General features: G+C 40.1%; 1 long non-coding RNA gene across 1 annotated transcript in view; it reads right to left on the reverse strand.

The window, feature by feature from the left end:
• LOC137481763 (uncharacterized) overlaps positions 1 to 23,754 on the reverse strand; it is a 163,928-nt gene that overhangs the window by 70,144 nt on the left and 70,030 nt on the right. The window contains exon 2 of the long non-coding RNA XR_011003655.1: positions 5,996 to 6,079. This is a non-coding gene — a long non-coding RNA (uncharacterized lncRNA). The remainder of the gene's footprint in view (positions 1 to 5,995; positions 6,080 to 23,754) is intronic.

Here is a 23,754-nt window from a genome sequence, read left to right on the forward strand (position 1 = left end):
TCTTTTGAGTATGCTTTCCTAGAGTAAAAACCTTGACTACACAGATCCTAATCTGGTATTTACAGACTGGCTGATTTTGGATGGTGCCAGCATTCCAGTGTAAATGGTAAAAGTGTCTACATTTCATCAAATGCTTTTTTAATTATATTGTTTGAAATTGGAGTAAAAAGGAACACAGCTGTCTAGAGATTTTGGTAGCATACAGGTTATAATGAACTCATGAGAAATATCATAGCAGTCTCCTTAATGCACTTTACTGCACTGAACAAGGAATTTTACACTGTGGGCCACATTCTCAGCTGGGGTAAATTGCCATGTCTCTGATTTCCTCACTGTACAACAGCCTGGTTCTGAGCCCCTTGCTTTAAAAAAACACAACTCTCATTTTCAACAGTTCATAACAGGAGAGGATTTGGCCTGGGTTTATTATGGTGCAATTGTGTGTAAATATTAAGGTCATCTGTTATCTGGAAAAATGCATGAATTAAGTTAAAATTGGTAACTGTGAGCCCACTGTATCAGTAAAATCAATAAAGCTGCTTCCATGAGCACTGTGAATATTCATGTCAACAATCATAAGACATATGGGAAAATAAAGCAGGCACGTATGACAATGTAGTGATAATTTTAGGGCAGGCATTGTTTTGGGGAGCTGGTGCTATAATTCCTCTGCTACAGCACTAGCAGCAAGCAAAGCTTCAAGAGGGAGAAACAATTCATTTTTATTATGGGGTGAGCTGGGGAGGGGCTGCAGAGGGAACCCTCCTTAGATGCTGAAGTAGAAACCACAATATTTTCCCCCGTGATTTCACACAACTCCTGTAAACTGCAGCAGTTTCTTCAGCAGGCTTCCAATTTCTCTGCCAATGCTATAAATTTTGTTGGGAAGATGAAGTCCTACAGCGCAATTAACTCCAAAAGTGGTACAAAGCAACGGCGCGCAGATACCGGGCTGCAGTACTTAGCACTTAACTCTGAAATTCTGATAAGCCCTATCAACTCAGGGTTGTGTTTAATGTTCACTCCTGCTTATATACTGAAGATACAACCTAGCGGTCACAGTGTTAACACTCCCCAATATCTATTACAATTAGTTTTTGATTAAGAAGCCTAGCATGGCTTTTGAAGCCTTTTATGTTGTGTCAAATGGCTAGTGATGGAGTGAGATGCACAGACACCTCCCAGTAACAAAGCATCTTGTAAAAGGTTTCAAGTGAACTATTTTATCATCCTAATGGAAACCAGATGACTCTAACTCCCCCTTTAATTTCAACTATTTACTGAAGAGTCCTTGTTTTGAATTACTTAAAGATTTATTCCAAACCACTATCTCATGCATTAAGAATCACTAATAACAAAGCCATTCTGAGCAGAGCAAAGCTTTTAAAGAATGTGACTATGCCATTGCATTTATTCTTAAGTTTAAACTACTTTTTTTAATGGCTTTCACATTTTTATTTCTCAGTTTATTTTATTGGTGCGTTTTATTTTTATTTTTTTTCCCTTGAGATCCCAAACACATTTTTCTACAGCCATTTCCAGCTCACGGTGTTTTTTCCTGCCCTACTGATGGGCACCGCAGGCTGGAGCTTGGATGGTGGAGCAGAACCTGTGCATATGCTCCTTCCTCTCATCCTCCAGACAGCCTACCCAGTGGGTTTGGCACAGGAAGGACTGCAAAATTAGGGCCTTGGGGAAAATTTTGTCCACCATGCACAGCTTCGTTGTTTCCGCTGAGCAGCAAAATTTTCAGGGGACGAAAGTGTCGCTTCATGTTAGCCATTGTGGTCTGATAGCTGGAGAGACCCCGGAACAACGGGAGCACCAGGGGGAATCTGCTGCTTTGCCCTTGCCCACTATCTCTTTCAAGCTCATCCCTTCCTCCCAGGCACATCTCTCCCTGCATTGCTGCAGAGGGAACCCTGAAATCACCAGGATTAACTGGATTAGCGGTGCAGAGCGAGTCTCCTCTCTCTGCCGCTGCAGTATCTGCTGCCTGGGGTGCAGACCTCCCCATTTCCGTGGAGCCTTGCAGAGACACAGAAATTGCTCTTAATGAGCACAGCCATGAACTGGTTTTCATCCCAAAATGTGACACTGTTATTTACATCTGTCAGTATTTTACTGAGCTCCCCGGCTCCCTGTGGACACTATCTTCTAAGATGTGGCAGGCAACGCAGCTGCAATATTCTTTTGCCAAAATGCCCTTTGGACTCAGACTGTAAAGTTCTTCAGTATGCATTTTAGTGGCAGGAAAAGGATTAAAAATTGGCATAGTTAATTATAGATACATTTTTAAAAGGTAAATTTATAAGAAAAAGATACATGTAAAGGAAGAAGAAGGTGGAGAAATATGGCTGTCCAAGGAAAAGTGTAGGTTGTATATTAAAGTGTAGCCATTAAAAGTCTTCAAGAACCTTAGCTGTATTGAATAAAGAATCTGAACAAATAGAAGATGGTCTATTTCTAAAAACATTGAACAGAATTTTGTTGCAATGAGCATCAATAACTATTGACCTTTTGCTATCATGAGTCTCTTGAGCCACTGAAACAAGCAGTTAACAAATCAGACACCCACACCAAATGGACAGATCTTCATCCTTCACAGAGATTTCTACTGTGTGAAGCTGTATTTTCCAAACTAGATTAAGTCTAGAGGTCTTTAGTAACACTAGGCCTGTACTGGTCTTTGGACAGAGCTAGAGTTCATGGGATGAGGGGAGGGAGGGAGTGAAGCATTTCAGGTGGGATTGAACCTCAGGTCATACAAGGGCAGTGATAGGACAGAGGGGAATGGCTTTAAACTCAAAGAGGGCTGTCTTAGATTAGATATTAGGAAAAAAAATTCTTCACTAGGAGAGTAGTGAGGCACTGGCACAGGCTGCCCAGAGGAACTGTGAATGCCCCATCCCTGGAAATGTTCCTGGCCAGCCTGGATGGGGCTCTGAATAACCTTCTCTAGTGGAAGGTGTCCCTGCCCATGGCAGAGGGCTGGAACAAGATGATGTCTGTGGTCCCTTCCAAACCAAACCAGTCTATGTTTCTCTGATACCAAACAGGATGCCAAAAGGTGAGGCATGTTAAAAACATCAAAGCTAAAAGCATCTACAGCTGCCCTCCTCTTAATCTGCTGTAACAAGAAATACTTAAAAAAATATTTTCAATATTTTATTTTATTTGGTGGGAAAAGCAGGTGTTAATAAATAGCTCTCTATCATTAGCTAATTTTCAGAATAATGAGTTAGATTTCATTTGACAAACAGGGAACAGGAGTCACAAAATAAAATGATCACGTGTTCATGAGAAGATAGAAATATTAATTCTCAGTTCTTCAGCCAAGCTATTAGTCTGAGTTGCATTTTTAGCCTGAGACTGCCTATAAACTATATAAAACATAAATACTTCTGCACATGCTGGCACACAGAGAGGGTGACTTCTGTATATCATTAAGGAAACTTTAATCAATTGCATTTTGGTAGAAGTCAGGGAGAAGGGCTCTTCTCCTGCCAACACAGCATGAATTGTGTGTTACATCCACAGGCCCACAGCAGACTCTTGACTTTCCAAGTCCACAACCAGAAACCCTTCCAGCTGCAGCACAAAATATTCCATCAATTTTCTTTTGGTGTACCTAAAATGCCCTCTGCTTTTTGACTATGTGTTTTAGATGATCTTAGATGCTTCTCCAATTTTACTCAGCGTTCATATAGCACTAGTTTGCTTAGTATTCAAACCCAGCATTTTTTTAAACACTAGAAAAGTGTAATATTTATCAACAGGAATATTTTCCTACATTTTCCCATAGTGTGAGAACCATGATGATTACTGTTGAAAAACTGGAAAATCCACTCCCTTCTAACATAAAGTTCTATATGTTTTGTATAATTTTTAGATAAAATAATAATTAAAGGTAAAACCCAAATGATTTGTGTGCACTGAAATTTGCATGATGAAAACATGGCCGAAGAGATGTAATTAGTCTCAGATCCGGCTGCCTTTATTTCCCAACCTGAACAACCAGGGACCTATTTAGAGCCAAGTCAACTAGGACTAATTGTGGGCCTAAGAATGAGGCCTGGCTTCATGGTGAGTTTGATATTCAACTGGAAAAAACAGATAGGACTGCACAGGAAAACTGCTGCTGAGCTGATAAGCCAAAAGGAATGGAGAAAAAAAATCTCAGTTTTTAGGAAGTGGGGGAGACATGCTGAGAATTTATATTTCAGGAAAAAAAAAAGTGTTGGTAAAACTTTTACCATTGGCAATTTAAATTATAGTTAAAATATATTTAGAATTAATAAGCAGCTCTAGTAATTGATGATGGAATATTAAATCCAAATATTCATATATTTTAATATCTTTCTTGTAATGAACAAAGGGACTAGCAAAATGTTTGGGGATGAAACCAATTCTTTAAATATTTTATATGCTGCAGGGCTGTCAACAGGACAGCATCAGTCTGAGAATCAATTGCAGAACGAACAGCTGTGCAGTACTTTTTTCAGTGATTCAAATAAATTTGCTCTCCATGAATTAAAAAATAATTTGTTCATGAGATGAGAGAGATTAGAAAAAATGAGAAATTAATGTCTTAAAACTCAGGCTCCTCTAGGTTTGATTTTCTGATGCTTTTAAAATATTGGTCCTTGCCTTTTCTGAAGTTATTTCTATTAGCTATTTTCCTAAGCTTGCTATAAACTGCCAGTTTTCTTCTCTGTTAATTATTAATACGACCTGTTTATGTACCAGTTATCCAGCTAACCATTAATGTCTGTTTACTCATTGATGACCTTTGCAACTACATGCCAGGCACATGGCCAGTAAATGTCAACATTTTTTAATAACCTAAAAAGTACTCTTCATAACTTACCTACCTAAAGTTTTTCTGATGTGAAAAACAAAATTTAAATACTACTTATAATTCACATACATCTCTGTAAGGGTTTTGCAGTCAAATGGCACAGTGAAAGTAAAGGAAAACAAAATCTTTACTTAAATTCCTTACTTATGGTTTTGTTTTAAAATGCATTGCAACAGGTAGAAGTATAGGTCTGGCATGCAAGCATAATAAAATGCTTCACTAAAAGAATTATTGCAGGTAAATCTTTGTGTTTTTTCCATCATAACTTCAGTATTAATCTGAACACAAGCAAGATGTCTCTTCCACGTGTTCTACTATTAGCTAAAGGCTACACAAGGGATACAATTGGATTAAACCTGGAAGTGGTGACACTAAGTTTTACCCATGATAGCAAACTTTATGTATATTTTTTCTCACTAAATGTGCCTAATTTAAAAAGACAAGCAGCATCCCCGGATGAAAAGCAATACAAGGGCACTTCCCACCCAAATTGATGTAGGTGTAGGATGGCCTCATCCAATCTGCTACGGAGATAAGTGGAACAGGCAGGGTTCTTTTTCCTTGGTCCACTAACACCCTTTCCTAAGAAAAGCCTTGAAATATTGTCTTTGTGATTACAATTTGCAGGTTGGAAATTGGCCTCCTATTGAAATATTTTCAAATATTAGCATCATCCCAGCCATAAGTAATGGTGATGGCATTTACAGAGATTGCAGCTTTGGTATATACATATGTATATGTTCACATTTTCTCGTTCATTGGAGTTCTAACTCCAGTAAAAATTAGGTTTCTTTTTTTTTTTTTTTTTTAGTTACAGCCTTGAACACTTGCTGTGACTGTCACTTTATGTTGAATTTATCATACAGCATGTGAGTTGTAAGGCTGAGGAGCAATCTGTCATAAGCCATTGTATCAATAATCTAAAGGGTTTGTTTTGGTCCTGGCTGGGAGGTAAGCTTTCTAGATTTGTACCCTCGGTTAAAGAGACAATTTGGGCTCAATAGTATTGTTTCAAAGGGGTTTGTCTGGGCTGTAACACATTTACTTAAGCCCTGTGCTTCAGTACAGGGTGGTTATACAGTACTTCAAGCATATAAATGCCTTTCAGGTTTTCTGTACTGAATGATAACTCACCTTGTCTTTCTCGGTGAGGTAGGTAATAAATAGAAATCTGGACTGTAACTGAGACATTCTGACTTAGTTAGATCTTCTGGTGTCCTGAAAAAGACAAGTAGACTCAATTACCATGCCAGCAACTACATAAAGATTGTCAAATTAAATCCAAACCCTATGTTTAAATAACAGTATGACAAAACCTGGAAAAAGGCAAGCATATCAAGTTGTTCTGACATTTTGACCTGGAGTTACAGCTCTTTGGAAACAAAGAAAAATATTTTTAAAATGTGCATTATTAGCATGAAGGACTGTGGGGCAGGACTTGGTCAAATCCATCTTAGCCCGGAGATAGGGACAAGTGGTGCTGCAGCCATTAATCCACGCTGTGTTCCTGCTTTTGTTGTGATAACCACATGGTTTATTTGTTAAATGTGTAAATATATGACCAAAAGGGAAAAAAAAATATACTATACTTTCTTGAGATTGTTTTTAACCAGCACCTTAATTAAGTCACCAAAAGCCTTGTGAGTTGGATGAGTGTTACACGGAATTAGCGTCAGCCACGGCTGGTAGGGAGTTATCCCCAGGTTCAAGCACAACAGCTGTCTAATGGTGTACAGTGACACTGCACACCAGGGGAGAATGTGAGGAAGCATTCCACATCCGATTGGAACCACAGGGAGACCTGGGTGGGAATTTAATTATTTCTGCTGGAACTTCTTCAGAACATTGGCTTCGGCACCCCGGCCTCGCAAAGCGCGCCGTGGAAACTCTAATGAGCTGCGGTTGTGCAGGGGAGGCTTTTCTTTTAGACATCATTGAAAGACAGCAGCTCAGCACACCTCAGCATTGTCAGGCCAGAAGAGGAATCCAGTGCTGGCTCAGAGGACAGTGCATGGACTGGAATTGTCAGCACCATCCTCTGCAGTAGCCAGGGCTTCCTTGGAGATGTTTAATCTAAGACTGACCTAACTCGACACATCTCAGCTTGTAAGACAAGGCACAAGGATCAAATATAATATTCCTATGGGAAAGGGTGTTCTCTGTTCATCTGCTTTTATGTGCAAAGCAATGACATATTTAATCAGGGTTTCCACCTTCCCCCCCTTCAATGCTTATTATTTATAGAGAGCTGTTTAAGTTTTCTGATAAATATGTATTCAGAGTCTTTCCAAACCATATAATGTGCTCTATAGATCAGAGCAAATCCATTTAAAATTGTTTTTTAAAAATACAAGGTATAATTTGATAGACGGGAACAGCTCTATTGGCTTCAAAGATAGCTGGGCATTTATTTTCCACTGTAAAGATCATAATATTTACCCAATGGACCAGAACAACTCCTTCTTAGCCTTTACTCCCTCTATTATGCCACAATTATTTAAATACAGATTCTGCTTGCATTACTTATTTTGTACCCAAGTGGATAGGGATCACCTGGGTGAGTGAGTAAAAGGGGCAAGGGTTGTCTCATACAGCCCATCATCTTCTGAAAGTCTGGTTGCAGATCTAGAGATAATAGGGAGAGATTAAGAACCGACTGCTTCCATGACTATTTTTATTTATAATGTATCGCTCATTTCTCCCTCCAGTTCAATGTGAGAGCAGGTTATTCAGCCATGTGTTCTGTGCAGAGCAGGTGGGAGATATTTTAAATGCCTATATGCTGACAAGGTGAGTGGTTAGGGCATGATTTTGTTATATACATGTGTAGATGTGTGTGTATATAAGAAAGCACAAGAATAATTTCCATGTGATTATTACTTTCCTGCTTTATTTTTGTGTGGCCTCAGAAGGCAGGAGCATAAATCCATACTGAAGGGATAAGCACTGGTTTGTTATTTATTTTTGGAGAGCCAGCAGAGTACTTGATACCATAAGGACTGCAGCAGAGCAGATACATGTTCAGAAGCACTTACCAATGGTATAATTCAAAGTTCTTCCTAGTGATATAAAGGAGATGTTTCTCCTGCAGTGGTTTCCTCATGTCTGGGCATTGCTGTCTCAGAGTTTCAAAAACCTTGGGCTTGATTCACCCAGCAAGGAAAATGAACAACTTAAACGACCAGAGTGATCAGTGGGCATGGACTTGGGACTCTGTGATGATAAATGATGGCATAGACACACATTTTATATCTCTTAATTCCTATTCTTAATTCCCATATTTAAAAGAAATGTCTTATCTACATCATATTCCCTTATTTTTAATCAGGCCTTATTCTTCCTTTAATTTTTTTTAATAATTTGGTTTTATAATCAATTAATACAGAGAGTCAAATGTAGTCACTACAGAACTAAGTGCAAAACATGTCCAAACCACTTTCTCTTGTGCTGAAAGATATGATCCATCAGGGAACACCCTTCTCTAACTTATTTTTCCAGACTTTGTGTCTCCCTTAGCCAGTATGCCAATATGCAGCCACAGAAGCAGAGGTAGGCACCACATTTGGTGTATGTGATTTTCTTCATTTAAGAGGTTAACCAAAGATGCTGTATTTTTCACCTACACGTGATGATGGCTGAACTGCATGATGACTAAACTGCTGAATTTCTTTCTTCCATATTGTGCATTTCATCCGGCTCTGTGACTCCTTTCTCTCACAGCCCCTTTCTTCAAAGAAACTGCCCTGTCAGCAAGTTCTCAGTCCTCTGTCACGTTCTGCTCATGCCTCCCCATAGTCAGCTGGTTCAGTTCCAGCTCCACTACAGGCCTCTGAAAACACAAAATATTTTCTTTCTTCCAGAAACCTAATTCTGATTTATATCCCAGATGAGCAATTCAAAAAGCATTTGAGCAGTGAAATGTAGTTTGAGTTTTGGAGTTATACTGGGTTACAAGAACTGAAATCTCCGGCAGTTCTGGAACTGTCTAGTGTGGGGCTTCGGCCAAAGATATTCTCTGAACAAAACTACTTAGAGAAGTTTTCTTCCTGATTGACAAAAGGAATGGATGAGTATCAAGTGTTTAAGCTGCAGAGGTGTGCAGATAGTTACAGGAGGGTTACATGGTCAATTTAGCCACAGGTTGCTGAAAGAAGGCAGCTCTGGCCTTAGCTACCCACTCTTGCAATTTGATTCACATCTACACCCAATATCTGGCCAGGTTAGCCTGACTGAGAGCTTCTGGCTCTTTGAGCCCTCAGTAAGGTTGGTTTTCAGACTGTTCCATGCCCTGACGTGGCTGGGTGTGCACTCACACAACTGCCATGCAATGGGCACGTCAGGGACGTGCAGCCCACGGTGAAGATGAAGATGAGGTTGGCAGCAGCTTGGGCAACAGCAAAAAGCCTCTGTCGGGTCTGCTTTGACCAGGACAGCACTTCAGACATGGATGTTAGGCCCATCCATTAATGTCTGTCTAAACAGGGTCATTGCAGGGTCTCTTGGAGGGATCTAATTAGAGGTCTGTTTTTTCTTTAAAAGTCCTTGCCTAGTATTTCCCTTACTTTTCCAAACACCCTAAAGTAGACAATACATCACAATGAGGTCAAAGCGGAGGAAAGGGAAAAAAAAAAAAAGATTCCCAACAGCTTCAGAACAATGACAGTTTTCATTTATTATCTATAAGTCATGTGAGTTTTAAAGTCACCAGTCATCATCAAGAGAAGAATGAAGATACATGCTTGACAAGGAAGATGCTGTCTGTGGCAGCATAATATTCAATTTACTGCCAAGGCTACTGACTTGTGGAGCAATAGGAGAATAAGTGAAATAATTGATTTCTTACCTCGAAGGTAATATGGCATAAGAGTTACACTAGCCATGTTAATTGTCTCTTTAAAAGCAACTTTCTGGATTCTATACTAGTCCTCTGTAAATGCAGAAGTTCTTTAAGGCTGTTTTGGAGCCATACCATAAAAACACCCATTTTCTTAGTATGTTAGGGGTGCAAAAAAACCCTGAAATATGTGTCTACCAAAAACCAGGCTTTTTGTCTGCCTGAGATTGCAAACAGCCTGCAACAAAACCTAAACTACCCCTTTGCCACTCTTTGTATTCTGCCCCAAAAGAAATGTTTTTGTTGCAGCTTTGGGTAGAGGTCCTTGCAGAATGAGCAGAGGGCATCGGATTTCCTTAACACGACCCTGCCCCATTCCCATGCCTATATATTGTCTATTTAGGGAAACATTCCACTGTCCTTGCTCATGCTGAGCAGCCCCGTAGATATAAATCATCCTGCTGTGGAAGCAGGCACAATTCAGTGTGACTAACAGACCCTTCTGTGCTGATGAACATTAATGGATGTGGCATCGTCCATCCTCGTGGAGATGAAGCAGTGGCACTGCTCATGGAGTAAAGTGCGAGTAAATGCAGCAGCACATCAGCTACGGATAAGTAAACTACCTAGAGTGGGAATCTGCCAAATGACAGAAAAGCACATTACTGAGCTGGATGGTTTAATTGTCTTTTATATGTTTATATCAATAATTACACTTCACAGCTGGAAGGAGCTGTAAGAATGGTAAACCACCAAAATACACAGGGGCAGGAGAATGGTTTTAGAGTGTGGGACTGACTCTCTTGAAGTCGTTGCCAAACTTGTTCAATAAGGGGTAGTTTTTACTGCTCAGGAAGGGGTTAAATTAGACAAACTTAAATATTTTCCAAAACAATTTATATTTATTAATGGCTACTACAAAATCCATTTGCCCGTAATCAAGTGAAACTTGAAGGTGCTGCCTTTCTTAAGTGCCGACAGTCAACAATATTAAAGTAAATAGTGGAGGACATTCCAAGATAGTATTAACACAATTGATTTATTGATGATTGCACAATGGGAGGTTATCTTTTGTTAATTGACTCTGTAAATAAGATCATAGGCGTCTCAAGCGAAGGAAAAAAAATCTATTGCTACTAGAAAGTCAACAGGGTGTGCTGGCTATGCCACTCCATAAAGTGCCTGCTCTGCTGTAAAACTCATGGGGCTGGGTAATGGCTGAGGGGCGTTTCTACCAACAAAACTCATGCATACATGGAAGGGACACCCCAAATGTTGTTAGCTTGGGCTATCCTGCATGGAAAAAACAGGGACCATTCCTGGAAATAACATACAGGTAGAGTCCATACAGCATAACTAGGAGTCTGTAGAACAGCCAGATCTGATCTTGTACTCTTTGGAAAGTCTGTTTCTTCACTGTGACCCACCTCTATCCCCTCAGACCTAAGGCTAAATCATTGCTGGTTCATCCAAGCTTTGCTGGTAGGTGCCTCCCCATGAAATGCTATACAGATGCTCAGATCTTATTGCTGCTTCCCTTTGGAGTTCCTTATCTCCACCCTGTTCTCCTCTGATTTGAGCAGGGTATTGCCCAAGTTGTGCAACATTTTTACCATGCCCTTTTCTTTTTATTGTTTGCATTAGGACATTTATGGTGACTGGCAGGGACACCACTTACCCAACAGCTATGGACTGTCTTGTACAGTAATGTCTGGTCTTCTTGCCTCAACGGCCCACTGGAGATTCTTGGTAGAGACTTGGTAGTCTGATTTTTCCACTTTCCATTTTCCTCCCAACACTACATCTTTTTCTCCTTTTGATCCCTCTCTGTTCTTGTCCCCTCTGGTAATCTCATTTTTATCCCACTCTGACCCTGCCTTGACATTTAGAAAGAGCTATAATCAGTCTAAATGTCCTACTTCACTTGGCATAAAATCCAGGAGGAAAAGTCCTTTGCTCCTAATTTAACAGCCCTGAAATGTGAGCAAACATGATTTGTACTTTTGGCAGACAACAGCAGATAGATGGGTAGAAGAGGTGCTCTGTGGCCACAGAGCTGCTGTGCAGGGACAACCCAGTAGAACATTTTTATTCCTGATCTGTGAAATGTCATGAGCTTCCAAAGAAGCTGGCTTCTAGTCTGTGATCCTTATGAATCACCTGCAGTGAATCATGTTCCTTTCCCTGTCCTATCAACAACCTCAATATACAAAAATCAAACAACCTCTGCCACTGCTCCAGGAGAGCACTGACATTGTCAGAACAAAGGCCCTGCTGTTTCCTAATCTCAAAAACAATTAAAATATCAGATTAATAAAATCTATAAATGCTGTGGCGGATGCAGGTGGAATGTTGTCTGTTTGCAGGACTATAAAGCCTTTCAGTTCTCTTGGCATTAAAAGGCACAAGGTAACATAAAGTATCAGAGTTGCCAACAAGACCAAGCATAGAGTCTTGCACTAAAGAAATTTAAAAAAAATAGGAAGTGTCAGTTGTTGTATGTCTTGTTTCTGAAGCTTCTAGATGTCTCCAAAGTCCAAAGCTTACCTCTGAGAGGACAGGGAATTCCCTTCGCCCATGAGAAGTAGTTTCCTTTTTTATCTCCTTCCTCTTGTTCCTCAACACAAAATTGCACTCAGTGCTTCACTTAATGACTGTAATGCCCTTGGTTAATAGGATTTCACTGCAATTCCTACCCTTTAGCTTGACACAGGAGCTTGGTGTGCATCTTGTGTTAGCTGGGTATTTTAAAGTGCTGTCTGCCTGGAAACAGCATGACAGTCGATTCTCCCAGTATTCTGAGTAGTAATCCTTGGAATTACCCTGGATCAGGCAGAAGTGAAGATTTCATCTAGAGGACTCAGATTTCTCTGCTGGGATCACAGCTCATGCAAAGATTAAAGGCCATATCCACAAAGATATTTAGGCACTTCAGTAGGAGTGAGGTGCCTCAATACCTCTTGTGGGACTGGCCTTAGCCCCATTTAGCTCACCTGCCTGACAGCCTGGAGTCAGAGCTCTGACCTTCAAAACTGATGGGAAACGACCACTGATTCCTGTAAAAACACCTGCAGGATTTTTTGTGGAGATTCTAATATTCTGGAAAAAAATCCTTACTAAAAGGAAGCCCTTTTGGATCCTTCAGTTGAGAGAGAGAATGGTGAACTTTCTTTTTTCCCCTGTTTTTCACAGTTCAGGAGAAGGTGAATGTCATATTTTCCTTTTCAATCATTTGATCTGTCCTGACCCCTCCTGTGCACTTTGTGACACCAAAGTGCTTTTCCATTCTTCGTTACATTGCTTTGGGATCTATAAAAAGAGTGACAGTGTTGGGGGATTTCTGTTTCATTCCTGTCACTGTCCCAGGAGGATTAGAGTTGTGGAAGCTTAGAGTTAGGCTCATACTTCCCTCTATCCAAATGCCTGGCTCAGAGATAATGGCCTTTGTTTAGGAGGCCTTAATATTCCTGAGGCAGCGCTCAACATGATGCGTTTCCCCATTTCCTCTCTCCCTACACCCGTCCTCGTATGGATTCAGTAATCCAAGCCATTCTCTGGAAGCATCAGTGGCTCCCATTTACGTCTTTGCCACCTTTTCTGAGAATGTGTTCATTTCATTGATCCCATGTTTCAGCGCAGCAGTTGTCCCTGCCATTATCCTTGACCTAATGATAGCATTTGGGGATCCGCGTGTCCCGTGGTCACGGATGAGCACATGGACACAAACCGCCGCGCAGGCCTGCCCGTACAGCCTGCTTTAGATCCATGAGAATGGCGTGCGAAATTCCTGCTAGGTCCAGTTTCTTCTGAGCAGCAAGGGCCAAGATAGTTGTACTTCATAATCTGCTGGAATGCTTCTTAGCTGGCTTGGCATAGCCAGTGTCGCAGAGGGAAGAGGGGGGAGAGGATGTGCTCCAGCCCTAAGATCAGATGTCGGGCACAGGTGCTGGCAGCGGAGCAGCGCCACAGCTCCGGAATGAAATCGCAAGCTGGACCTTCTGAAACAGCCCAAGATTGTGTATCATGAGTTATGAGGGCAATATAAAACGGAAAGCTTGACTGCATCTGTTAGTTAAAAATTGCTGTGAGAGCTTGGGAGGCTGAGAGCTCAGTGTATTAGTGAAATCTCAAACAGGGTGGCTGTACTTTACCTTCCTAATTAAACATGCTCTTAGCTTTTCTTGCCCAGGTTAATTTTTATTTTTTTCCCTTTCTCTCACTGACACGGATTAGCACCATCTATTCCCCATGTAAAGTCTGAATCTGGATTTGTATCATAGTCTCTCCCTCAACTGTTGTAATGTCCTTTGACATGGAGCCACCGTTTGTTGTCCCAGGGGTCACATGTCTGGGGTAGAAAAGAGATCCCCTCTCACAGTGAGCAAAGTTTTAGTTGACTGGAGACATATGTTGAAGGAAAGTTGGTTTTTATTCTCAAATGCTCCAAGAGCCTACGTCAAATACTGGTCCTGTGCATCCAATTTTGCAGAAGGAGTTTTGTACGCAGATACGGAGCACATGCAATCTTTTGCAGTTTCATTTTGATAGATGCCTTTTGGCCTCTTTTTTGTTTTGTTTTGTTTTTTTTTTTTCTTGTGGTCTTTTTTTTAAGTTTTGGTTTTTGGGTTTTTTTTTTTTTTTGTTTTTTTTTTTTTTTTTTCTCAGGGTCTGTCTGGTCACAGAGGTTCTGCTGTGTGTTATTTTCTCATCTTGTATCACAAGTGAAGTATCTGGGCCTGTTCCCAAGCAAATGAATGTTAGACATCTCCTTGGCTTTCAAAGGGCAATGTCAAACCTAAATGAGGGAGAGGTAGGATGGTGCTAGGATGAGGCACTCCTAAAAGCCTCTTGAGTGACCCAGGAAGGAGCATTTGTAAGTGCTCCTCTTCCCTCTAAGACACTAATGAGCCAGTCCTTAATCACAAACTGCCTGTGCAGAGCACTGCCCTCCTGACATAAGGACAAGCTTCACCTCTGCAGACCTTTAAAATGAGCCCTCTAGGCTTTCCTTCTTTTACAGGAGATAGCTGACCCCTGTGACCTTGCTCCTCTCTAAATCATGAGCTCATCCTATGGATGTGAGGGTATATAGCATTCCTTCCACTTCCTGTCTTAAACCCTGGCCTCAGCCTTAGCCCAGGCTGTCCGGGAGATGGCTGTGTGTCCCGTTCCTCTCCCAGCACTGCCACTGCTCCTGTCATGGCTGAAAGGTTACTTTTACATTGGTTACACATAATTTCTTTGGTTACATGGAGAACCATAGGTCATTTTGAGATAGAGGTGACAATATAAATGGAATTACTTGTTATTAAGTCAATAAATAATACCAGAGTTGGCTCCTTGCTGTCAGACATGCTGATTTTCACCTTGGTTGCCACATGCACAACATGGCCTGATTTTTCCATTTCCATTATCTTCTTGATAGCTGAACACACTTTCAAAAATTATTACTTTAGAAATTTTTATGTTGGACAAATCTTTTCAGCACAAGAGGGGCCTTGCAGAGTTGAAAAGGGAAAGTTGCTTTCCTAATAACTCATGGCTGTTGTGGCTACTATGCAAATCTCTTTATCCAATCAATCAGACATGAAATAAAATACACCAACCTGATGCTTGGCTAGCATGTAAATTCCAAGTCACATGAGGCTTGGGGAGTTACAGTGCAGAAGAAGGAGTTTTCATTCCCCATTTGTAAGACGATATCTGCTGGGCTCATTAAATGAAAATATTTTGGGGCCTGTGTCTTGCAAGGTAAACTTGCTCTATTGTGCAGAAGAACATTCACTGAAATAGCTAACATGGATCATCTGATGACATTAGCTTTGTAAGTAATTTCCATGATGTCAAGGGTACACTGGAGATTAAAGGGGGATTAAGGCCTACTTGCACAGTCAAAGCATCACAGTAAATTGACTTGACTTGGCAGGCAGCACCTAAAGTTGGCAAGTTTTCACTGCCTAATCATATAAAATCCAGGTTTGTGGTGTTAGTTGGACTACACTCTCACAGAGGCCAGGAAACGTTAAGCTTTCAAGGTGGGAGGTTTTAGGAGGAAAAGGGAGGGGAGACTGACAAGGAGACTTTTGCAATGTCAAGGTGCCAAAGTAAAATAATGACCCAGTTTTACTGGAGAAGGTTCTGCCTTCCAAGAGCAAGCTGGATGGATTTCTACCCAAAGGGCTTTTCCTCCAGCAAAGTTTATTTTTTCCCTCCCACTTGCTGTCACAAAATGCAATCTCCTCTTAAAGGATCAGACCCTGCACAGGAACTTCACTGAATAAAGATGAGTTTATATTTTAAAAAGGAAACAGCTGGATTGCAAAAGCAAGGGAGGTAGGCAGCTCTAGTTTCATTAGCTAAGGGAAACTCAGGGCCCCAGAGGAGAACAACTGGGAGAGCAGCCATGACAGAGAAAAAAAAAAAAAAAAGGAAACAGAAGATCATAAAGAACTAATAATGAAAAATGGAAAGTGAGAATGAGCCAAGAAAAACATGCAATAAATAGATTAAAAAAAAAAAAGAAGCTGTAGAGGGAACAGAAATGTAAAGCAACCAAGCAAGAAAAGAGCAAGGCGGAGAGTATGGATTTTCTGGAAATAAAATAAATAATTCTGAGATCTCTCAAGGATCTGATGAAAAACTGGAAGCATCTCATGGCTGATCTTTCGATCTCCAAACTGGTGGCCCTTTCAATATGAAAATGAAGGAGGAGCACTGTGTATAATTGCCCAGCAATTTGTTTGCTGCTTCCGCTGGGAAAAACAGCGAGTTTGGCCAGGCAACAGAATCCAGACTCCATCCATGCTGATGAATTAGGGCCCTCTAAGAGCAGCTTATAAAAAAATGTATCTCATGATTGTTTAGAAGGATCCAGTCAACTGTTTATCTGTGCAGTAATCACTGGATGATGAGTTGGAGGTAACCTGGGTGTGGGACTGTGCACAGCAGGAGTCTCGGAATGGTTTCAGATGAAGAAAGAGTAGAGATTGAAGGAAAAGGAGGATAGGAAGAAAAGCAGATACTAGTCTGTCCTTCGTCTTGAAATCTGTTCATTGTGATAAAATATATAAACATGGCCAGGACTTCATAATGCAAGAGAGAACAGATTTTTTTTTCAGCTGCCCTTCAATTAGATCTGTAATAATCCTGCAGCTTTATATGGTTTACAGACGACACTTTGCCCAACAGAAATGGTGCTATTCTTTAAATTGTGCTTTGCTCATTAGGTTTTAATAGGAGCAGTTGTTTAAGGGGTGGGTGGGGGCGGGAGGGGGAATGCACTTGGTGATGCATAGTGGAATGTACATTAATCTTGTTAATGACAACACAGTTAATGGCTGGCAAAACATTACTTTTGAATTAACCTTTCTCTTGTGCAGGCTCTACTTGAGAAACAGAGCCAGGACACCGAAGATACAAGGAAAGTGCATGAAGACAGGGATACAGGATTTCCTATGATTTTATGTTGTTCTTAATTAGGAAGCATATTGGCAGCAAATGCTAACATGTGTTGGGATGTTTAGCTGTAGCCAAATAAATGTTTTCTATTACAACTCTGAATACTTTGCCTAGCCAGAGCCCATGCTGTTCTGTTCATGTCTTACAAAATCCCTTTATAAGTCATTTTGGGGGCCAATTTTCTGTTGGCTTATGCAGCAGAGTTACTTTGAACATATGTATACTCAGACTCCAGAAGGGTCGTTGTCCTCACTTTTTTCATTTTTTTTTTTATTTCAATTTTTTTTTTTGAGTGATAAATGGGGAAGCCCTTCTTATAAAATGCTTCTGTAATCTGACTAAACAATAGTCTATACTGAGCATGCTCATTTAAAGCAAAAATCCAGGGAATGGATATAACTGGTTTTCTCTGGTCACATGTTCACACATAGACTGAATGAAAAATCCATAATGAATCGTTTATCTGATATTTAATCTCTTTCTCCTGTTTATGAATGATCTGCAAATAATCTGCTGCTTTTTCTTTTTTTCTTTTTTGGTTCTGTTTATAATTTCAGATTATTAGTTAAATAATTTCTGATCTTGCTTGAAGGTTATTTGAGAACACTTTGCTTCGAGTATTCACTATTTATGACTCTTGCTATTTCACTGATGTAAACACAGAACTAGAGTCTGACTTGAGTAGTGCAAGTCATTTTTGTGCAATTGGAAACATAGGGTTTTATCTTTCCAAAAGTACTGCTGCTTTACTTTATTTTTTTTTTTTTCTTGATGATCTAGCCACACCTAGCAAGGAAATCTGATTCATGTCTCCCATCTCTGAGTCTGAGTATTGTATGATCAACTTATTCTAGTTGTGGTAGAAACTTTCTGAAACTTCTTTCTGCTAGAGGGGGAAAGAAGGTGCTCATGGTCTGCCCATAAAATGTTATTCATGAAAGACAATGAACAATGGAGCTAAAAATATCTTCTAACCTTACAATTATAGCAGTTGTTCTGGGTTGCTGTAAATATCAATTTATGGTGGGAAGAAGGAAGACAAGTTGCAGTATTTAATTACTTGTGAATGTGATTAGCTGCTTGAAAGTGTAAAGACCATATCCTATCAAAATCCATAGCCTAAAAAAAGCCTTGCTCTTAAATTTCTTCTCAAATTGGATCCCATTAATCACTGTAAAAGTTTCAAAACCACTTGGCTGAAGAACTGGGATAACAGGAGGTTTTCAGGAGGTCATGCTCTCTGATTGGCATCCTTGACCCTCTCCTGTCTCAGTTTCTGATCTTCTCTCCGGCTGTGGTAACCTGGCTATGCTGTGGTTACCAGTGTCAATTCTTCCCTGGGCTCTTGTTCCGGGGGACTGGGCTGCTCAGGAGAGCACAGAAGGGAGGGAAATGGCACCAGTGGCTCAGCCCTTCCTCAGAGTCCCGCTTCAAAGAGAGGTAGGGCTGCAGTGGGGTGGCTGTGAACCAGCAGAGATTATAACTACACCTTTGGAGTGCAGGCTGACATTTAAAGGCTTGAGGCCTGCTGTAGAGCAAAGAAATGTCACTCTTTAAAAGAGCAGACCGGGCTGGTTAGTAGGAGGGAATGTCAAAAGAGAGTTTATAGGAATCTCTTAAAGTTGAAGCAAATGTATTTCGTTCCTTTGATATGAGCACGTTTCTTCTTGATTTACCTGCAAATGGATGTCACAAGAGCTAGAGCTGGTTAACAGATGCTTGGAAGGACGTAGGGGAAGCAGAGAGACTGGGGAACTGGTTAACATTTGACTGAGGGCACATAACCTGTAAACCTGCCTTATATAGGGACTAAATCATCCCCTCTGATGTGCTGGGAGCCGGATCTACACACTCGTTCTGGTGGCTCACAGAACCATACAGTGGTTTTCCACACCTAACCTGTTTTAGGATTACCCATTACTCTTATTAACAACAGCGAGCACTACCAAGGAGAAGGAAAAAAATAATATTCTTTCCACAAAAAGGCAAAAACATAATAGTGAATTAAAGTTCTAAATGATAGGACTGTTAACATAATGCCTTTTGTCTAGAATGAACTATAAAACACACATATATACAGTGGAGAAAACCCTGTAAATGTGTAATGGTCAAAAAAATATATATATAATAAAACTGTTGAAAGAATGCATTTTCTCAGCACCAAGGCTATCCATAAAATTTTTACAGTTTTCCACTATATAACATTATCCTTCATAAAAAATGATATTTTAAAGCAAAAAGGTTGGCAAAAGAAACAATTGGTAGTTAACGGAAGGACGGGATTACAGCACTGTGCCTTTGCTGTGAACGGTGGAATAGAAAATGAAAAACATTTGGGGCATTATATGAAGCCCAGCAGTCATGCTCCATATGGTTTGAAGAGTTGAGCAATGCTTGACAAAGATTTTATGACTTCATTTTCTTAACATTGAATATTATTCCTTCAGTCTAGTCCTCCCATCCCATTCCCTGTCTTAAATTTCTCCTGTTTTTCAGACAAAGAAATCTGTTTTATTAGTATGCATCATTTATATAGAGTTTAATCACATCTGGTTTAATACACTGTTTTGTTACCTGCAAGGCCTTTCTGATAAATGCCCTGTAACAAGGTATTGAGGCAAAATTGAGATAATTTGGTCCCCAGACCCTCTAGTACAACTTCCTATGTGACGTGGTTTCTGGATAAATAGCCAGGGTCCTCTTTATAAGAGAACAGGTCAATATTTGTGGATAATTGGCTTTGGAGCAAAGAACTTCCTGCGTTCCAAACCTGTGCTCAGACAGATCAGATTAAAGTTTTATATCTCTTAGCCCACATCATGAATTTCAAAACCAAATACTGCTCCCCTCAGTCATAAAATACATAGAAAAATTAATTAGTCATTCTTCAGTCTACATTCTACTGCCATGTGTGCTGCCAGCAGTGGAAGTCCACAGCCTTCCCCAGGAATGCCTATGGATTATCCTTATTTTGATTTGACATTTAAATCATTAGGCACAGCTGGGGATTGGGCCAAGTTGTGCATTTGTAATCATAAAATGAGAATTCCTGCTGAAAAGTGCACACTGTAAAAAGAAAGGATTTCAAAAATTCTTAGGAGGTTCATGAAGGTCTCAACATTGGCACACAGTCTTCATATAAGAGACAAACATCATGTTTGCTACTACTACAGGTGACCAAAAAACCCCAAAAAATTCTAACCTAGAACCAAACTTTTTGAAAGCATTTGAATCTGCAGTCTTAGCTTGGATGAATCTCTAAAAAAGGAATTACTGTTGCCATTTATTACATCAATTCACATACTGTGCTACACAAAATAGATCTTTCCTGAAACATCATTTTTCATTTCATTTATTTCACTTCACAGCAGAGAGAGGCAGAGCTCCTCTAACCCTTCTCCTGCCGTAGTTGAGTGCATGCCCTCACATGTGGATCTCACATGCCGTGGTATTTCAGATGGCATGTTGTGAATTAGGTGGATAGAGTATCCCTGGTGGTGTTTTATCCCATGGACTCAGCCCACTGAAGAGCACTCAGCTGGTTAATATTTCATATGGATTCTTTTCTCTTTTCTTTCCAATCATCTATGTAAACTTTAAGACAGCCGGCCTGGTTTTAGGAGGTGATTTCCTCGCTTTGGATTAAGGATCCATTTGTGAGTCACTCTTCAGGCACTTCAGAAGAGTAGATTTCAGACCTGAAAGAATGTATTGTAAACAGAATAATGTGCTTTCAAAATTAGCTCCTGTACCAAATTATGTATTTACTTAATACACCTTAATGGCTTTTGAAGAAGCCATTAGGCTCGATTGCGTAAATAGTATATATACCAAAATATGTATTTAACCTAGATAGGGCAGTGCCCCATTGTTGGTTTTCCTTCCTTCTTTACAAAGTTTTATCTTCATGGCCTTTTGAAAGTCTACTATGGCTGAAGAATTTATCCTCCAGGAGATTGTTTTGGACAGTGGCAGCTAAGGGGGCAGGGAGGAGAGGTGGTTCCTGAGTTTTAATGTGTAGGAAGGAGGAATAACATTCAGGAGAGCTATAGGGCTCTTCAGACTTTGGAGTGGGAAGGGAGAAATTCAAATATTATTGAGCAAACCAATTCTCTAAAAAGGGCAGAATCCTACAGGGCTCTGTGACCTGATCCTAACTTAGGGAATGGAAGTGGGTTCATGGATCAGTCAGCTTTGTTTGTACATTGGGGTGGATGTGAACAGTCCTACAAATCCATAAAAAAGATGAATAGAAAAGAAAGAGCCTCCTCTCTGCCCCCACCACTGAGCTGCAGGACCTGCTCATGCTGGAGGCACTCTGCCATGGTGGGAGTCCCATGGAACTCCTTGGGAAGCTCCTTGAGGTCTCCTTAGTGTATTTCAAACAGGCATTATATGCTGGGAGTTCACACAAAGAACCTAAATTTTCTCTTTGGTTCTCCATCTGTATATATATATTAAGAGGTGGGATAATGATCCTTGACAGTGGCTTTTTAAGGATAACTTAATGGAACAAAATTAATTTTAGGAATATTAAATGTGAGAGGGGCACTGCACCAGTTGGGACTGGTGGAAAGTAAGTGGGGAAATAAGTACAGAGGAGCTGAACCTGTTGTGTTTCACTGTTTAACTGCTACCTCCTGTAACTGGCACAGCAAGTAAACCATATATCTGCTAATGCTGCAGGTGTACTCTCAGCTAGCTCATAATGGAAAAAATATCTGCAAATAACTGCTCAGTTACAGTAAATGCCAAAAAATTACAGTCCATGCTATCCACAGGTGATTCCACCAATCCCAGCCAGGCTCATCAGTTTGGAAATAATAACAAAAGTGAAAATTCCAGAAAAATATGTTATCTTGCTCAGAAAATGCGATGAGAACGAGCAGCTAAGTGCTAAAAATAGAAGTGTTGTATGAGGCCCTGTGACTCTGGCACAGAGTCACAAAGTGCAGAGTGAGAGAGGGTGTGGATAGCACTGCCAACACTGGGCAAGAAAGAAATGTATGGTGGGCACACAGGGATAGCCAGGATAAGGGGAGGAGAAAAGTTTCTCAAGTTTTAATGGAATTTACTATAGGCTTATGTGTTTTTGTGGCTCTGGAAAGTTGCTGTCTATATTAATCAGTCTATTAAACAAACACTTCTGCAAACAGTCTGTGCAAACTCCTGGAGCTGGTTCACCTGGGTCAACCTGCAGGATGGGACGGGGCAAGAAGACTTACTGGTCTTCCTAGGAAATTAGTTAACCATAAGTACAATCAACATCATGAAAATTAAAATTAATTCAGCCTGAATCTCTGAAGGGAATTGGTCTCCTGCTGAAATCTGTTTTTAACAATCCTCCTGCCTATGTGACTTCAGACAAGTATCTGCAGGTAAAATAGATTTTGGATACACTTGAAATTGACCTGGCTTGATTTCTAAAAGGAACCAAATTAATATAAATTTAAATTAGGAATAATAATAATAATAACAACAACGACAACAACAACAACAACAACAACAACACTATGACTGGACTATTGCTTGTAGGCCTCTTAATGATGCAGTTTCCCACCACTAACTTGTACCTGAGTATGGCCATAGAACTACACCAGAAATAATTTTGTGCAAATATATTCAAGCAATGTTATCAAATGTGGGCCAAAAATGCACTTGCAGCTGTATTGTTCTTTTTCATTGACTTTTTGTTGACCACAGGAAAAACAGGTTTTAAAGTACAACACAGTAACACAGTCTAAAGGAGTGAAAAACTTGTAGAGCCAGTTTGAGTTTAAGGGTGTGCTAACTTGTGACCCAGACAGGATGGTGGTTTTAAAATAAAATTGAAACAAAGAAGTTCTGTTGTGCTTTCTCCACATCCCCTGCAGGAAATCATACTCCATCCCCTCCACTCTTGTCCCACACAACTTCTTCCCATCTCTCTCATTTACTGCTTTCTCATATCCTAGACCTTGTACTTTGTTGCTTCCCTGACCATCTCATCCCATCTGAAATACCTCAGGCTGTCTATTTTTCCTGCTTTATTTATTCTTACTCTGTTTAATAAAACTGTAATTTTTTCCCCTGCTTAAAGATTGACTTTAACAAATATTTAGGAATTTTTTTTGGTGCCAAATTACATTTTTGTTCCTTGGGGGAAGGATGAAAAATTGCCCCAGAGAGACTGATTCTGAACATTTAAAATGTTTTCTGATTTGTATGATTATCATAATGATAGATTTTTAGATGTATTTCTTAATGATACAGGATTTCTAAATAAGTTATTGAAAGATTTTTTTTTTGCAAGTGAAATAAATATTTCCTGAAGTTATTTGCAAAGTTTGACCAGAACTAAAAACATTGTTATGCCCCTTTTGTCCTCTGTGAAATAGTATTTTTATTTTCAGTGTTGGGAGAAGGAAAAGAAAACTGAGCTGCTACATGGTTTAGATGAGACACCATCTATAGGGTAGACTTTTGGTACTTCATGAAGTTTCCATCATAATGACACATTTATCTTTATTAATCTGTAGCTGCTCCCTTAAAACCAGGCCCTTTGCATATCTTTTCTTTTTCCTCAGGTACTGGGAAATTGTTCATTCCTGGTGTTCCATCA

Source organism: Anomalospiza imberbis, chromosome 13 (genome assembly GCF_031753505.1).
Source record: "Anomalospiza imberbis isolate Cuckoo-Finch-1a 21T00152 chromosome 13, ASM3175350v1, whole genome shotgun sequence".
In the NCBI taxonomy this organism is placed as follows: Eukaryota; Metazoa; Chordata; class Aves; order Passeriformes; family Viduidae; genus Anomalospiza; species Anomalospiza imberbis.